Source organism: Chinchilla lanigera, unplaced genomic scaffold, assembly GCF_000276665.1.
Source record: "Chinchilla lanigera isolate Chin_1 unplaced genomic scaffold, ChiLan1.0 scaffold00008, whole genome shotgun sequence".
NCBI classification, from domain to species: domain Eukaryota; kingdom Metazoa; phylum Chordata; class Mammalia; order Rodentia; family Chinchillidae; genus Chinchilla; species Chinchilla lanigera.
This window is the reverse complement of record NW_004955409.1, coordinates 10,035,299-10,051,316: the sequence shown is the minus strand read 5'-3', so window position 1 is coordinate 10,051,316 and position 16,018 is coordinate 10,035,299. Positions and strand designations below refer to the sequence as shown.

The 16,018-nt window shown below is 37.8% G+C and overlaps 1 long non-coding RNA gene across 3 annotated transcripts in view; it reads left to right on the top strand.

The window, feature by feature from the left end:
* Positions 1 to 16,018, top strand: part of LOC102006426 — a 192,035-nt gene that overhangs the window by 17,578 nt on the left and 158,439 nt on the right. Inside the window, exons 3-4 of one of the 3 annotated variants that reach the window (XR_001232612.1) lie at positions 1,868 to 2,005; positions 7,529 to 7,594. The exons of 1 other annotated variant lie outside the window; for it this stretch is intronic. This is a non-coding gene — a long non-coding RNA (uncharacterized LOC102006426). Of the gene's footprint in view, positions 1 to 1,867; positions 2,006 to 3,979; positions 4,172 to 7,528; positions 7,595 to 16,018 lie in introns of those variants that run through there. One more of the 3 variants, XR_001232611.1, reaches the window with a different exon arrangement.

Genomic DNA, 16,018 nt, shown 5'->3' with positions numbered 1-16,018 from the left:
GCTTTGGCTATACTGTCTTGGGAATGCATTAAATGATCACCATTATTATAACTGCTTTTTAAATTATTAGTAGTTTCTATCATGTTATATTTTACTGTGAACATTTCAATAGAATTTCAATCAGTATATCAAATTTGGGACTCTGATTTTATTTCATTTATACAGTATTTATAGGATAAGCATTCCGCATTGTGTCTGCGTGAGCATAACAAAATCTTTTTAAAATGGCTACATTAAGTTCAATCTGTTAAATGACTACATTAGAATTTAATTAAATTAATTTTGCCTAAATGGGGTATTTCTAGGTTTCAGTTTTTCACTATTACAAGATTTATTTGCATATATAAAATTTTCTATATTTTAGATTAATTATTTAGGATAAATACCAGGAGTAGTATCATTCAGTCAAAGGTAAATGATTTTTTTTAACCTGGGCCACAGGTAAACTGCATTTCTCAATCTGTTTTGCAGCTAGGTAAGAAGAGTGACCTCATTCTTGCCAGGAGAATGTTGACATACTTGATGCATTTCCAATTTAGGGCTTGGTTCAAAAGCCTCTGAAACGTCTATACTCCTTCTTTTGTCTATGCCCTGATGACCTTGTGGTGAAGGTGGCGTAGAACCTGCAATAATCTTGGACCCTGAATGCCTGGAGCAGAACCTGTACCCGACCCCATGCCACTGATTAGAATTGACTCAAACCAGAAAGAAACTCAAATGTGCTAAGCCAGAGAAAGTTTTGGGAGTTAGCTGTTATAGCTATTGTTGCTACCACAGCTTACCCAGAGATTAGTACCCTGAAATGGTAACTCCTACCATGAATAATGAACAAATGTACTTTGATATATATTTAGTTTCTGCAGGACTGTGTTTCAAAAATAAAGGAACTAAGAAGTATATATTTAAATAAATAAAAGTCTTCAGAATGATTGAGATAAAATATAGAAGAAAACAAACCCGTGAGTGAAAATTGCCTGGAATGAGCCATAATTTATGTTAATGTAAATTAACAAAAGTTATTTACAACAATAATGTCTAAGTAATGCATATATTTAATTATTTTAGTCTAAGGCTATCAGGCAATAAATTATTTTAAAATCTTGCTGGATATATGTTATTTGAAAATTATAATACCCTATACTTGGTGCAAATTTTAGACCTATGAGTAGCCAATCAGGGATATACATGGCATTTAAGTAACCCTAGTTTGCATCCCAAACTTAATCTGAATCTATGTTCAGATCCAATTCAGCACAGCAGATTGATATAATTTAAAACTATATAAGCTGAAGGAGCTCATGGAGGCTGCTTGAGAAATGGTGGCACAGTTTGATACAATCCTTTTGGTTTCTTATGGGAGGCATAGCCAGACAAGGAGAGCTAAGGTAACTCAGGCTGTCAGGAAATTCATTTTGGGATACGAGTTGCCTGGGCCACTTTACATATGTATTAGTAATCTTTCTGTTGCTGGATAAAAATAGTTGACACAGTTCAAAGGAGGAAAGATATACTTTAGCTCATGGTTTCAAAGGGGTTCAGTCCATGGTCAGCTAGCCAGGCATATCATGGTGAAAAGGCACTGCAGATGAAAGCTGCTCACCTCGTGGCATCTGGGGAGCAGAGAAAGAGATGGAAAGAGATGAAGAGGAAGGGGCCGGGGCAAGATGTATCCTTCCAAGAAATGCTCCCAGTGACCTACTTTTTTCCAACTGGGAAAAACAGCCCATTCAGCTAATGAACTTCTCAGTGGTTAACACTCTTAGAATCCAAACACCTCTTTAGGAGCTTTTCAGTTCAATCAAGTTGACAATCAAGATTAACCATCCAGCATACAATTAATTAAAAGTACTTACTACCTCTGAGTCAGCCAGGTATTGCCCAACTGCGAAGTGAGGAAACCTCTATCAAGGTGTAACTCCATGCCTGGTCTACAGTGACTACTGTGATGCTACTCATGATAACCAGGCTACTGGACTTACTTGGTGTTGTGGACTCTCAGCTTCTGGTAAGAGGAAGTTAAAATCTGTATTGAAGTTGTATTCCCTGCCAGGCCAGGCCAGGTGGGCCCTCCCCTGGACTTAAGAGGAACAGGGTCAACTCCTGGTAAAAATGTGGGAAGAGAACCAAGCCCTTGAGTTTGATGCAGGAGCAGTGCTTCACAAGGATAGGAATTATAGCACTGTCCTAAATGGTAGAGTGGCTATGACATATCTCATTTCTTACTGTGCTGGTTAAATATTGTTATACAGCTTGAGCATCCTTAATCTAAAAAACAAAACATCCAAACTGCTCTAAAAGTGGGAGGTTTTTGAGGGCCAACATGATACCATGAGTGGAAAATTCCACACCTGACCTCATATGATGGGTCAGAGTCAAAACATAGGTGTAATAAAAAAGTATAAAATTACCTTTGTGCAATGTGTATAAGGTGTATATAAGACATAAATAAATTGCATGTTTAGACTTAGATCCTATCCTATGAAGTTTCATTACGTATACATAAATTTTCTCAAATTTAAAGAAATCCCAAATCTGAAATACTTTGGGTCCCAAGCATTTTCAGGGAAGGGGTAATCAACCTGCACTGAATGGGCTAGCACCTGGTCAGTTGAAAGAATGGGGTAGGTCTTTATGAACTGGCGTAGGAACATTTCTAGGAGATGAAGTTAAATGAGATAAGCAAGATTCAAGCTGTAAATAATGCAAGATCTTTATTGATGAAAAATATTGAGTACTAGGGAAAAAGAAAACCCTCCAAAATTTAGTCTAAGTTGGTTCACCTCTTTAAAATTTTTGCATGCTGGAGATTGAACCCATGGCCTCAGACACACTAGGCAAGTACTCCAATATTAATAATTTCATGCCCTTTTTTCCTCTTTTTGCTTTCGTTTGATAATTTACTAATGTTTCAGATATTTTCTTGTTTTCCATAAGGCAGTGTATGGTTAAAGAGAAGTGGTTCCTGGGGCCCCACAGTGTTCATTGGCTTCTCCTTAGCCCTCGCTGATCTCTGTAGAGATGGCGTCCCTTATATTTCACCCTACTCGAATCTGTGGCCGAACTCTCAACCTCTTTTTCCTGCTGGTGAGGGCCCTGTGGGCCTCCCTGATATGCTGAGTGTCCTTGAAGTCCTTCTGTGATCCTAATTGGCCCTCAGACAGGGAGCTCTACCCTGCCACTGTATGCCACAGGGTCATCTGGGTTGTTAAAAGCAAGCATGTTCTTGCCTGCCTGCTGCCCTCTGTGTAGACACTTGGAACTCTTGACCTTTTAGGTAGCTTGCAAATCACACCACAGCCAAGAGAGCTCCTGAGTGCGGAACTTGCTTGTGCTTAACCATGTTGCAGGCACTGTAGGTTCTCTCCAATTTTCTGTTTTAGGAAGTTGAGGAAGTCCCCTTAAACTCAACCCTCACCTCTCTTTACTGGATGTCTAATGCATTTCTCTCTGTAAGATTTTCATTGGGTGGGAAATGGTCATAACATACCACCTGATCTTCCTACCACACACCTTTCTCCTCAGCACTCTTCCTTTGGTTAGAAGGAACTGGCTTTCTCTTTTCTTGATATCATGAGTTTGGGTTTGCTTTAGTAAAGCTTGTACTCAGCTCAGGCAGACCGATCCAACCTGTGGTCTATGTGTTAGACACATGGTGTTATAATAAAAAATTAAAAAGGAAGTTTTGTTACTTATATACATTAACTGCAAGGTGTGATAAAAATACAGTGAATGTTTAAATAAAAATTTTATTATAGTAAAAGACACACTCACATGAATCCCCCTCAGAATATTTACTCCCATTTCAAACACACTTACCCCATCATTCTTTCCGCTTTCCAAAGCAATTCTGAACATCTGTCTTTAGCGGCTGCCTAGATGTCCTAAATTGATTCACAACATTTATGGCAATTTTTGTCAAATAGAACTATCATGGTGTGTCCTTGTCCATCTTTCTCACTGGGTCTGGCTCTTTCCCCAGAATCAAAATGATCAGGAAGGGTAAGCATTTTGAGTCAATTCAGAACACTGAAGCAGCCTGGACAGTGCAATTAAAAATGCAAAAAAGGACTTCTAGAGAGAAACCTCTGCCAGGACATGCTGAGAAGGTGCTATTTTCAAATTAGAAGACAGGCCCTCACCAGACCTGTGTTCTGCTGCTGCTTTGGTTTTAGACTGACTCACCCTCCAGAAACTAAGAGAAGTTTCGGCGGCTTATTAAACCATCTAGCCTCTGATATGTTGCTACAACAGTCCAAACGGACCAAGACACTCACTCCATATCGAGAGTGACCTTGAATTTGTGTTACAGAGATGCCGAGCTCAGATGCCTGGGCTTCTCTATATTCATCCTTCATACACAGATCTGATCCTGTTTCCCCTCCTCAAATCCTTCTGATGGATCCTCAACATCCTCAGCAAAGCCATTAGCCTCCAAGACCCAGCTTCTCCTGAAGCTATTCCCTAAAATCCAGAATGAGCTAAGACCCCTTCTCCTGAGATTTCACCCAGAGAAACCTTTTAATATTTTCATTCCCACACTCAGGGAAGGTCTCTCTAGGTATACATCCTTCCTGCTAACTACAACATCCGCATTTGGTATCTCAGTCTCTCCATATTCAATTTCCTCTCTTTGATGTACTACAGCGGTTTCAGTTTTCCTGCCTGGATGTTACTGGCTGCCCTCCAAGGGAGGCAGGCCCTCTTTATAATCCATTTAGGGATGAGGAGTCTGAGGCTTGGGAAGGTCAAGTGAGAAACTCCAGGTCTCACAGCCGGGGAGCTGGGTGCCTCAAGCTGGGTGTGACCCTGCTGGAGGTGGAGATCAGTGAGGGCTCTACTTAGAAGTGACAGGGTCAGAGCTACGTTTTAGGAAGCTCACTTCGATGGAATTGGCTTTCATCCTGCCAAACTGCCTAGTTTCTAGGCAGATCCAATGTAAAAAGAAGCACAAAAATGCCTTTGTAATCCCAGCTACCTGGGCGGCCAAGACAAGAAGATCAGGGGTTCAAGGTCCAGCCAGGACAGCATGTGAGACTTTGTCTCAAAAAAAAAAAAAAAAAAGCAAAACAGGGACTTAAAGCAGAATGTGGGGCTCCCTCTCATTCTTCCCTGCCTATTGCTCCCCCTCATTTCATGCCCTCTGTGGTGGCTCTAAACTCTGTGCTCTGGCTGCTTCCACGGAAAGGTGGCAGGTTTTCTCTTGGTGTTCTAGCCACCCTGCTGGGCTGGGGCTGGTGCCCTTCCCCAGGTAGAAACTGTGAAACGTGGAGAGCGCGCTTACTGCTGATGTTCTCCTGCAAAGTTTGACTCTCCTCCCCGCAGATTCTGCCTGCTTTCGGTCCCTCTACCAGGGCTTCAGGTACTTTTCTTTCTTCTACCTTACTTTTTTTTTTAAAAAATAAATCATTTGTTAGAGTTTAGAGCTATTATCTGTGAATTAGGTGGTATGATTGACAAAATTCACTTGGCCATGGACAGAAATGCAATCCCCATCTTAAACTAAAATTAAAAATCCACTTACTAAGTTCTTCATTTCATTTTATTATAGTTTATCAGTCATAAAATTTCTAATTCTTTCAAAGTTGGATTTAGCTGCTAAAATCCTCAATATCGTGTTTTTACTTATGGAATATGTTAGTGATAACTATTTAAAAAATTGTAACTGATGCTTTTTCAATCTTAATCTGTTATGGATCTTGTTTTTTTTTTTTTAAAATGAAGGAATAACCTCACCATAAATTAAGTTTTCAGAGCAGATATGGAAGAGGGGGTACAGTCTGTTTCTCAATCTTACTCCTCCTGCTCTCATCTCATTTATTTGCTTCTCCTTGCCACAATATCTCTGAAAGAACTCTTCATTTTTGCTTTATCCTAATTATCTTTATTAATTTTTTAAAATTAAACTCTGCCAAGTAGGCATTCTTTCTTAGTCCCCAACAGCTGTTTCTTTATGTTATCAGTCACCTCCATGTTGTGAAACCCAGTGGTTTGTTGTCAATCCCCATTCTACGTGCTCTGTCACTTGGTTATTCCCTCCTTCTTGAGATACTTTTCCAACCTATCAGAACACTCCTTTATTGCTCTTTTACCGTCACTTCCTCCCTTCCTTTCCTTTCCCCACTGCTCCCTTTCTCTCCCCTCCTCCACTCTTCCTCCACTCTTCCTCTCTTCTCTCTCCTCTTTCCTCTTTCTCACACTGGATTGGATCAGCTGTAAGTCCTGAATCCTTTCTTACCTCCTTGGTGACCTCAGCCCGTCTCACAGTTTAATGCCATCTATAGTTCATACTCTAGAATCTCTAATTCTACATTCGTAGATTCTGGTTTCTTCCTGATATTCACCCTGTGTGCAAAATAGACACCTCACACTGAGCATCCAACTCCCGCTCCTGCTCTCCCTCCCCCTAGGGCAGCTCTACTCACGGATTTCTCCATTTAAATTCATGACGTATTCTTTATTCCCATGTTTTGAGCTAAAATTCCCTTTCTTTCTCTGCCTCTCTCTCTTTTTATGACAAAAACTCAGCAAAGATAATTTCTGATGCTACATGCTGATATCCTACTGCAGACGGGATTTCTGGCATGCAGCTAGCCATAGCACTAGTAATAGTAATCAGTTTACTGTACTCTCATCAGGGTTGAATGAGTCAAATCAGGTTTGCAGTCCTTACGAGGGTTAGGCTACTTATTTTCCACTCCTATGTAAGACTAAGAGTATAGCTCTTTGGTGTCACTCATGAAAATCTTACCAGGGTCTCTGCCTGTGAACCCTCCATTATCCTGGCCCCTTGATTTACTGAAGTGGTGAGTTCCTCTATCCCTCTGTGTTCTGTAACTAGTGGCCTGTGAATTAAACTGACAAAATACATATTGGCAGGAGGAGAAGCTTATTCATATGTGTAATGTGCACACCCTGCAGAGCTCAATGCTGAGTAACTAACTCAGAGAACAGTTAGAATTTGGAACTTATGTACTCAACTTAACAGGGAAAAAGGAGGGGGAAGAAAAGGCTCTTAAAGGAAGAATTAATTTTTAAAAAAATAACAGACAGATTTTTGGGGGGACCACAGATGCCAGATAAAAAGTTTGTGACATTTGTGAATGCAGGTATGACTGGTCTTTTTGTCTCCTTCATGACCATAAAGCTCCTTGAAGGGGGAATTTGTGGCAGCCTTGCCTACTGTCCTTCTGGGAATAGACTGCTTGAAGAAGGAATTTATGGTGGTTTCATTTCTCAGAAATTTATGCTTCGAGTCAGATTTGAACATCTCTGAGAGGTTTTCTTTTTGCAGCGGTTGAACCTCAAATACATTCAGTTTTAAACCATCTTTATATCATTTCTAAGATTCTGAGAGGGACCCCACAAAGTCTTTGTTTAACTACCCAACTTCTGAGACGCTGATTCTAGAATCAGAAAATTTGGAAAAGAAGCCCCAAGTGCTTCATTGGATGTTGATTTTATAATCTTCTTTAAGATTTCCAGAGCTTTTCAACCGATTAAAATAAACATTTCTTGTTGTTCTCTGCAGGAATTGATTTGAAAATGACCTACTTTCCACTAAAAGAAGCAAAAGAATTTTAAGGTATCATTTGAAGGGCTCAGGAAAGAGAGTCTTCAGGCCGGCAGTACTTCTTTATTACTCTAGTTGCTAGTAACCCCTCAAAGTCTACACCCTGTCATGTTTAAATGTGTTGTTTGAGTTCCTACCTGAGTTAGTCCCTGTGTTAGTCACCTGGAGGTGGTATAAATACATCCTCAGTTTCACTTAGGACCTAATCGCTTTTCTCCTCTGCTTAACCTCCCACTGTAGGTTTGCAACATGAGGAGTGAGACTTGCAGAACCACTCAGTCATACTTGGGGTGTTGGACAAGCTGGTCAGACAACACAATGTGTGAGGTTATCACCTGCTTCCTTCCCCGCCTCCCCGAGGCAATCTTTAGGGCCCTCCCATTTCTGCTTTCTCTCTTTCCTCTGTTGATCACTGGTGGCTACTATTCTCTGAATGCATTCCTTTAAATTTACCATTTTTGGGGAGTCTTTCTTCCTCTTATCTGTGCATCAGTTCTTGTAGATATGTTTTATAATAGGATTAGTAAATCATTTTGGAAGTTATTATTAAGTTTATTTTAAGAAGATTTATTTTGTGACTTGGTTCCATTTGCCATTTGTGATAGCTACTGAAAGCTGATTGCTTTGAAGAAATGATCTCCCCTCCACCCCCTGCTACTTGGGTTTTCACAGTGACATTTTCCCATTTCAATTCCATTTGTCCCAAGACTTATCTTTTCAACTTGTCAGTTATTTTGTTTGAAATGAAGTAAGACAATGCAGGTCTGGCTCTCTCCACATTTCCATCTGATTTCATAAACTGTATCTGATCTCCTTTCTTTTCTACACATCTCACAAATAATTAAGATTTCAAAGTTAAATATCTAACGTTTGCTAAATGTTAAACAATTTACATGGACTATATTCCTTTAAAAGAAAATGAAGTCTTCCATTACAAGATTCCCCTTGCTGCCCCCCAAACCACTTTATTTCAATAGAAACAATAGCAACTGGCATTTATTACATGTTATGTCTCACATTGTACTCCAGGTTATGTCTCTGGCTTCAGCTCAGCCTCTGGGTTGAGGATATCTGCAGATCTGAAATGATCAGTCTGTCTGGGTTCTAAATATTCCTTTGGTTTAGCAATATGTTTCAAATAAGGTTGTCTTAAAGGGGTTCTGCTTATCCATGATTGTGTTTTTATAAAGTGTATAATGAATGTAGCTGGACTTGATTTTTGGGTTAAATGTTTTACCTGCATTATTCTGTTTCATTTTAATTACTACTCACTTCATTACACAGAAGAGGAAACTAAGCTTCAAAGATTTATCTTGTTTAAGCAAGATCAAAGGTTCTGAATGAAAAATGTCAGGAGCCAAGTACTGAAGCTCAGGTATTTTCAACTCTAGAGTTTTAATCGTTATGCTATGTTATGCTAAGTCTCTCTCTACTTTTAAAATAAAACTTCCTCTTTAGGTTTCATTACCTCCACCCTCAACACATGACACACACACACATGCACACACAGAAAACAGCAGAAGTTTCAAAAACAGAAAAGAATCCTAACTAAAAACACATATTCAAGCCATGAATATTGAAACATCAAAGATGAAATGATAACTTGCTGAGGATGGACAATACACCTACAATTTCAGAAAGTCTAATCCAGCTGAAGATTTCAGCAGAGTAATAGTAACCCAAGAAAGAAAAATTAAGTATTTACTGTGCAAAACATGTTCATAGACTAAAGTGCTCATAGACTACTTAGATCTTGAAATTACAGTAGGAGAATAAAAGTGTCATGGAGGCAATAAAGAGCATAATTATTTAGAATAAAGAATAAAGTATGACACAAGTGTATCACTAAAGGAATATCAAGTCACAGCTAAAATGTACAAAGCTAATGGAAAAGAAATTGATTTATTCATGTAACAACTGTCTTGAGTATTTACTACAACTTTCTGGGTTTGAGGGGGTTCAGCAGTGAATGAAATGGTTAAAGCTGCTTGCCTTATGGAACTTAAATACTACAAGAAGAAGATAGTTGACAGGCAATTTAAAATTGTGCCTATCAAATATTAGGTGATAATAAGTACTATGAGGAAAACAATTTTGAGAAATGAAACATTGTTCTTGTGTTGGGGGCTGGGTTGTTATTTTATACAGGGTTTTCAGGAAAGGATTTGTTGATAATATATCCTTTAACACAGAGCTGAAATAATTGAGGTAGTGAGACATGTGATTATTGAGGACATTTTGACCAAGAAGATCAGTAAGTGAAAAGTTTGTAAGGTGGGAACATATGTGTGACCTGTTTGATGAGTGTTGAGGAAAATATATTCCCATAAGTGTGCAGTGTGATTACAGAAAATGGGATTAGAGAGATCCAAGCAATATAGCATGTTGACCTTGAGGTCATTGTAAGGCTTCTCCTCCGAGGAAGAGAGGATAGCTTTGGTGGATTTTTAGCAGAGGAAAGTCATTATTTCTCTTTTAACAAGTTCTTTCTCAATGTTGAGGATTGACTCTAGGGACAAGAGAAAAAGCAAGGAGAAAACAAAAGTGCAAATAAGGACCAGAATGTATGGTAGATGTTATGAAATAGGAAGACAATATTCAATTGGGAAGGGGAGCTAGAGAGAAGGGAGGAGGAAAGGAAGGAAGGGAAGAGGGAAAAAAAGAAAAGAAGGGAAAAATGGAAAAGCTTTTATAAATAAGAAGAAGAGGGCTTGAAAGGAGGGGAGGAGACTGGGAAAATGAAAAGGGAGATTAAGATATGTCATGTACAGGTACAAAGTCCCTATGGTGAATTTGACCATTATGTATATTTAAAATGTATCAATAGACTTAATTAATAAAAAAGAAATAGACATACATATACTTATGGATATCTCACAGATTAAAAAAAGAGATGATGACTATAATGGCAAATCTAGAGGAGACATAGATTAAAAAAATAGAGGAGCATAGAAAAATAATGAGCCAGCACAAATGACATAAAGAAAACCTTTTCAGAGAAGTAATACCAGAAAACTTCCCAAGCATGGAAATAGAATCTGACATACAGAAGTGAGGCATACAAAACTCCAGTTAGTCATGACCAAAATAAAGCTACAGCAAGACATAACCAAGATTCTAGAAATTCAGCAAAGAACAGAATATTAAAAGTTGTTAGAGGAAAGAAATAAATCACCTATAAAGGAAAGCACATCAGAATCAGAGCAGACCTCTCAATATACACTCTTAAGTCGAGGAGAGCTTGGAGTGAAGTATTTCAAGCCCTGAAAGAAAACAACCTCCAACTCAGATTGATGTATCCTGCAAAATTGTTTTTCAGAATTCATAGAGAAATAAAATCTTTCCATGACAAAGAACAACTGAAGAAATTCATGACAACCAAACTAGCTCTACATCTGAAAGATATTCTAGAAAGAGAAAATAAATCCCAAAGGTCCAAGAGTACCAATAGAATGAAGCCACCAGGTGGGGGAAGCAATTAAATGAAGGGGGAAGACAGGAAACCATCAACAGGAAAATTATATGACAAAGATAAACCAATACTTATCAGTTATAACCATCAATCTAAGTGGTCCCAAGAGGGGTTGAAGAGAGGGGAGAGGAATGGGAAAAAAAGAGGAACTAAGATATATCATGTACAGGTACAAATTCCCTGTGATGAATGCGATCATTATATGTATCTAAATTGTACCAATAAACCTAATTTAAAAAAGAAAAAAAGGGAAATATTGTAGCCTATTTATGTAGTGATTCTCAAGTGAGGAAAGATTTAATGAACTGAGAAGAAGGATGTTGAATATGTGAAAAGGAACATGACCAAGTGTAGAAGTTAGGATTAGTAAGGGGCTAAGTATTGACTAGCTAGGAGCACATCTATCTGTGGTGCTGTGTAGGAGGATAGTCAGATTACAGCCATGGGGAGATAAGGTGATAGGTCACCTGGAAGTTCTCACAATGAAGCTGCTCACTGCACTGGGAAGCAGGGCCATGAACTAATTTTGTACAGATGGAGGGATGTTTAATGTGAGAGAAGATGTGCTCACTGGAGTAAAGAAGTGCAGTAGGGTTGGAAACAAAATGAAGTTTTAGGTATCAAGACTAATCTGCTTATTTATGTACTTTTCTCCACCCACATTCAGCTACAGGTGCAGAGTAGCCCGCAGCTGTGCTTACATCACAGAAGGATATAGGCAAGAAGACAAGGAAGTGAAGGGTATATGGTAGGGAGTAAAAATAATGGTCCATGACAGCTCAGCTTGGGTAAAAGTAGAGGGAGGAACACAATGATGAGGACACAAGCTAGAGGTATGGATAGAGATGGAGTCTAGGGCATGTCCACAGAAGTGTTTGACTGAGGTAGAGTGGAAGACAAGATTGGGAAGTGGAAGCTAAGGAACTGAAATCTAGAGGTTGGAAGAATTATCACTATGAATATGCGATAGACATTGTACAGGAGAAATGAATAGTGGTAGATGCTAATATTCTTTAAGGCATGTTAGAGATAACACGGATGTCTGTAGATAGCAATAACAAAGAGAAATAGGAAGTAGTGGGGTCTGATGACAGCTTTTTCAAGACAAGATTTGTGATTTTGTTTTTGTTTGGAAGAAAGTAGAGGCAATGGTAGAGAAGTGGCCCTGAGAAACTAAAAACACAGGTACAAAGTCTATGGGGAAAAATCAGCCACCACTTGAGGGTCTACAGGAAGGCAACGCTCTCAGGAAAGAGAATTAGAGCAAGAGAAGGATGGGGTTATTCAGAAAAGAGATTGTGTTTTTAGGAGGTTCAGTTAATGGTGGAGCAGGAGTTCCAGATGTCTCTGTCAAAGGTTTTAGAAAGTCGTGGATGGGGAAGAGATGTGCAGAGCTGTGTGGAGGTGATCTTGAGCCTCAGAAGGTGACTGATGGAAGCAGTAGTGTTTTGGAAAGATGCTTTGGTCTTTGCAGTCTCTAAGCAAAGATGATGCCGAGGGTCTGAGTTTTAGGGTGGAAAGTGGGTAAAGGCTGTGACAGGGTTGTGCGGAGCTTTGGACATATCTGGAAAATTCACGAACCAATTCAGCAGGAATTGGAGTTTCTTTGTTGGAAAGCTTTAATTATGGATTCAATTTATTTAATAGTTTTAAATCTCTTCAGATTTTCTATTTTTCTTGAATTAATTTGGTAAGTTGTATATTTAAAAAAACTGTCCATTTCATTTAATTTTTCAAATTTATTGGTATCAAATTATTCTTTAATGTCTGTAGATTTAATAGCCACATCTCCCTTTTCTACTTTGAGGCAGGTAATTTTTATTTTTCCTTCATCTATCATGCTAGCAATTTCTCAATTAGGTTAATCTTTTGAAAGAACCTACTCTTACATTTTTTATTGTTTCTATTTTATGTATGTTTTCTCTTTCATTAAGATCTACTTTAATTTTATTTTATTATTTCCTCCTTTTTGCTCTGTTTGGGTTTAACTTGTTATTCTTTTGCTTGATTGTGGAGATATTTAATAGATTTCCAACATTCCTTCTTTTCTTATAAATGTGCTTAGAGCTACAAATTTTTTCTTAAGCACCAAGCGTGATGGTGTATATCATAATCCTTAGGTACTTGGGAGACTGAAGTGGGACGATGGTGATTTCAAGGCCAGTCTTGGCAATTTAGTAAGGTCCTGTCTCAAAAAATAAAACAAAACTTAATGTAAAATTTCCCACTCACATTACTTTAGCTGCATTCCAAAGTGTGTGTAAGTCATGCTTTCCTTGTCATTGTGGTCAGACTATTTTCTAAATTCTCTTAGTTAACACATGGATTACTTAGCAAAATTTTACTTGATTTCCAGACATTTGTGGATTTTCTAATTATTTTTTGGCTATTGGGTTCCTATTTAATTTCATATCAGAGAACATATATTTTATGCTGGAAATCTTTTGGTGATTTTTTTGTATGGTATCATTTCACACACAGATTAGCGATATGTCTAATAAGTAAAATCCAATCGATGGGATTGTTGGAGGGCGGGTGAGGCAAATAAAGAGGTCTGCTCTATAAAGATCTTGTTTTTATAGTACTTGGCCATTTTTATTATAAATCAAGATTTATTATATAGAGAGTATTTTATATTTACAATAGTTCATATACTAAATTTGAATTATGCAAACATCCGATTAGATCAACGTACTATTTTTTAGGGAAAAATTTATACCTGAAAAAAAAGCTTTCCCTTACATACAGCACACATTCAGTATATATTTATTGACAGTGGTGTCCACTAACAGAAGGTCAGAAAACTATTTGGATTTCCAGTAAATAGAATTTAATAGTTGGAATTTAGGTTTACCTTGTAAAGTTGCTTAGATTTATCTAAAAAGGGAAACAAAATACAGCATATGGATTAGAATTTCTATTCAGTATAATAGAATTGATATCCTTAATACCTCATTTGTTTGTATATTTCAGTTATATAAGTAGAGAAAGCCCTTAGGATTTGAAGATTCAAGATCTTTAAATGTGAATTTCGTAAAATATTTTGGGAAACACTGTCCTTGCCTTCAGAGAGGATATTCTACGTTTAGAATAGTTCAAAAGTCAAATACCATATGGAAATGGAAACTTCCCTTTAAAACAACTTGCTGCTTTCTTTCCCTGTTCTCTTTATATTTTATATAAATCAGTTTCCATAAATCTTACATTAAAACTAAAATTTTTAGAGAATGGTATCTTGTTGCCAAATAACATTTTCTTCCTTACATGTGAGTTTGAAAATCATTATTAAAAGAATGTACAGGTTGTGATTCTAATGCTGTAACCATAGTGCTTAGTTTTGGAGAAAAATCATTAACTTGGCAGTAAGATTCTATAATGATTATCTCTTATTAGATAGTGAACAAAGCACTGACCTTGTGCTTCAAGGTTAAAACGTTGCTACTTTCCTCATTTCTTTTTTTGTTTAAATTGCATGATCCAATTATTTTGATATGTGATAGCAAAGTGCCTTTTGTATACTATTGTGTATGAAAAGTAGTAATTATTTGCACCTTATCAAGTGTAATGCCACCATTATTTTTTTCCCTTTGCCTATGTAAGTACATTAGCTAGTAAAAAACATGATAGTTAATTTCAAGGTATATAATAATCATCATAGACATTTGAATTGGTAGTAAATTGTTTTTGCAAATTCCTTATTTACCAAATAAATTTCTGTGGTTCTCTTATATTCAGTAGGGGAAAGACGGGTCAAGCTCTCTGAGAGACAGAAATTTTAAACTATTTAAGGTAATGAAATATATGGTGCTATTTGTTGTATGCTACATAATTTAATTTATTACATATGGTAATGGCTGTGCTGTACTCTGGCATCTTCTGGGTACTTGCTTTATCTGCAAATTTAGAAGCTAATATTTTGCCAGAATTAGATTAGATAAGCAACATGGGGACAAAATTAAAGGAAGAAAAAAAAATCCCTGAAAACAGCTCTCACAATATGGCCCACACATGGACATCATCAGCTTCACCTGAAAGCTTATTTTGAATGAAGTTCTTGTGTCTCCTGAACTGGAGCCCACGGTGGTGGGTCTAGGAATCTGGTGTTAACAAGCTGTCTGGGTGAGTGTGGTGAAAGCTCAAGCCAGCGCGTTTGCAGCTTGCCCTCCATCCCTCCACTCCTAGCAGAGAGCTTGCTGGTTGTTCTTATGGCAAACTGGTTTGCAGGCCCAGATCCTCAGATGTCCTGTTGTTCCAGAGTCTTGAACCTGAATGAGCATAGAATTATGTGAATATAGGATTTGTCTTAGTCCATTTTGTGTTGCTATAACAAAGTCCCTGAGATGGGATGACTTATAAAGAACAGAAGTTTATTTTTTAGCAGTACTGGTGGCTGGAAATTCTAAGATAAAAAGCTGGCATGTTCAGTGCTTGGTGAGGATGGACCTTTACTTCCGAGATGGTACAGTACTGTACTTACACTTTACATGGTGGAAACAGCAGGAAAAAAAGGGGATAAGACTCTGTGAAGCCTTTTACCAATAGTATTAATCCATCTCTTCCCTGAAGGCCCCACCTCCCAACGTTGTTGTATTGGGGACTAAGATTGCAACACACGATTCAGGGAAACACATTCAGACCATGCCAGGAAGCCATGCTCATGGTATTTTATGGGGGAATTTAAGGGTTCCTCTCTAAAGGTTTGCTACTTTGCCATCTATTTGCCTTTGCAATCTAATCTTGGCATACCATACAATCCCAGACCACTGCTATTATGATAATAGTAATATCATGAGACACCATAGTAATTAAAGCTCTTTGGCATGTTGCAATACTTTTAGTTAAATGGAAGATCACATTGAACATGGCTTTAATTTCAAGTATAATTTTGAAAATTTTCTAAGATGTGTCTTTACCCTGCTTTAATTAGTAGACTAAACAGAAGAGATAGTTTCTTTGATAATTTTATATCTTTTTTT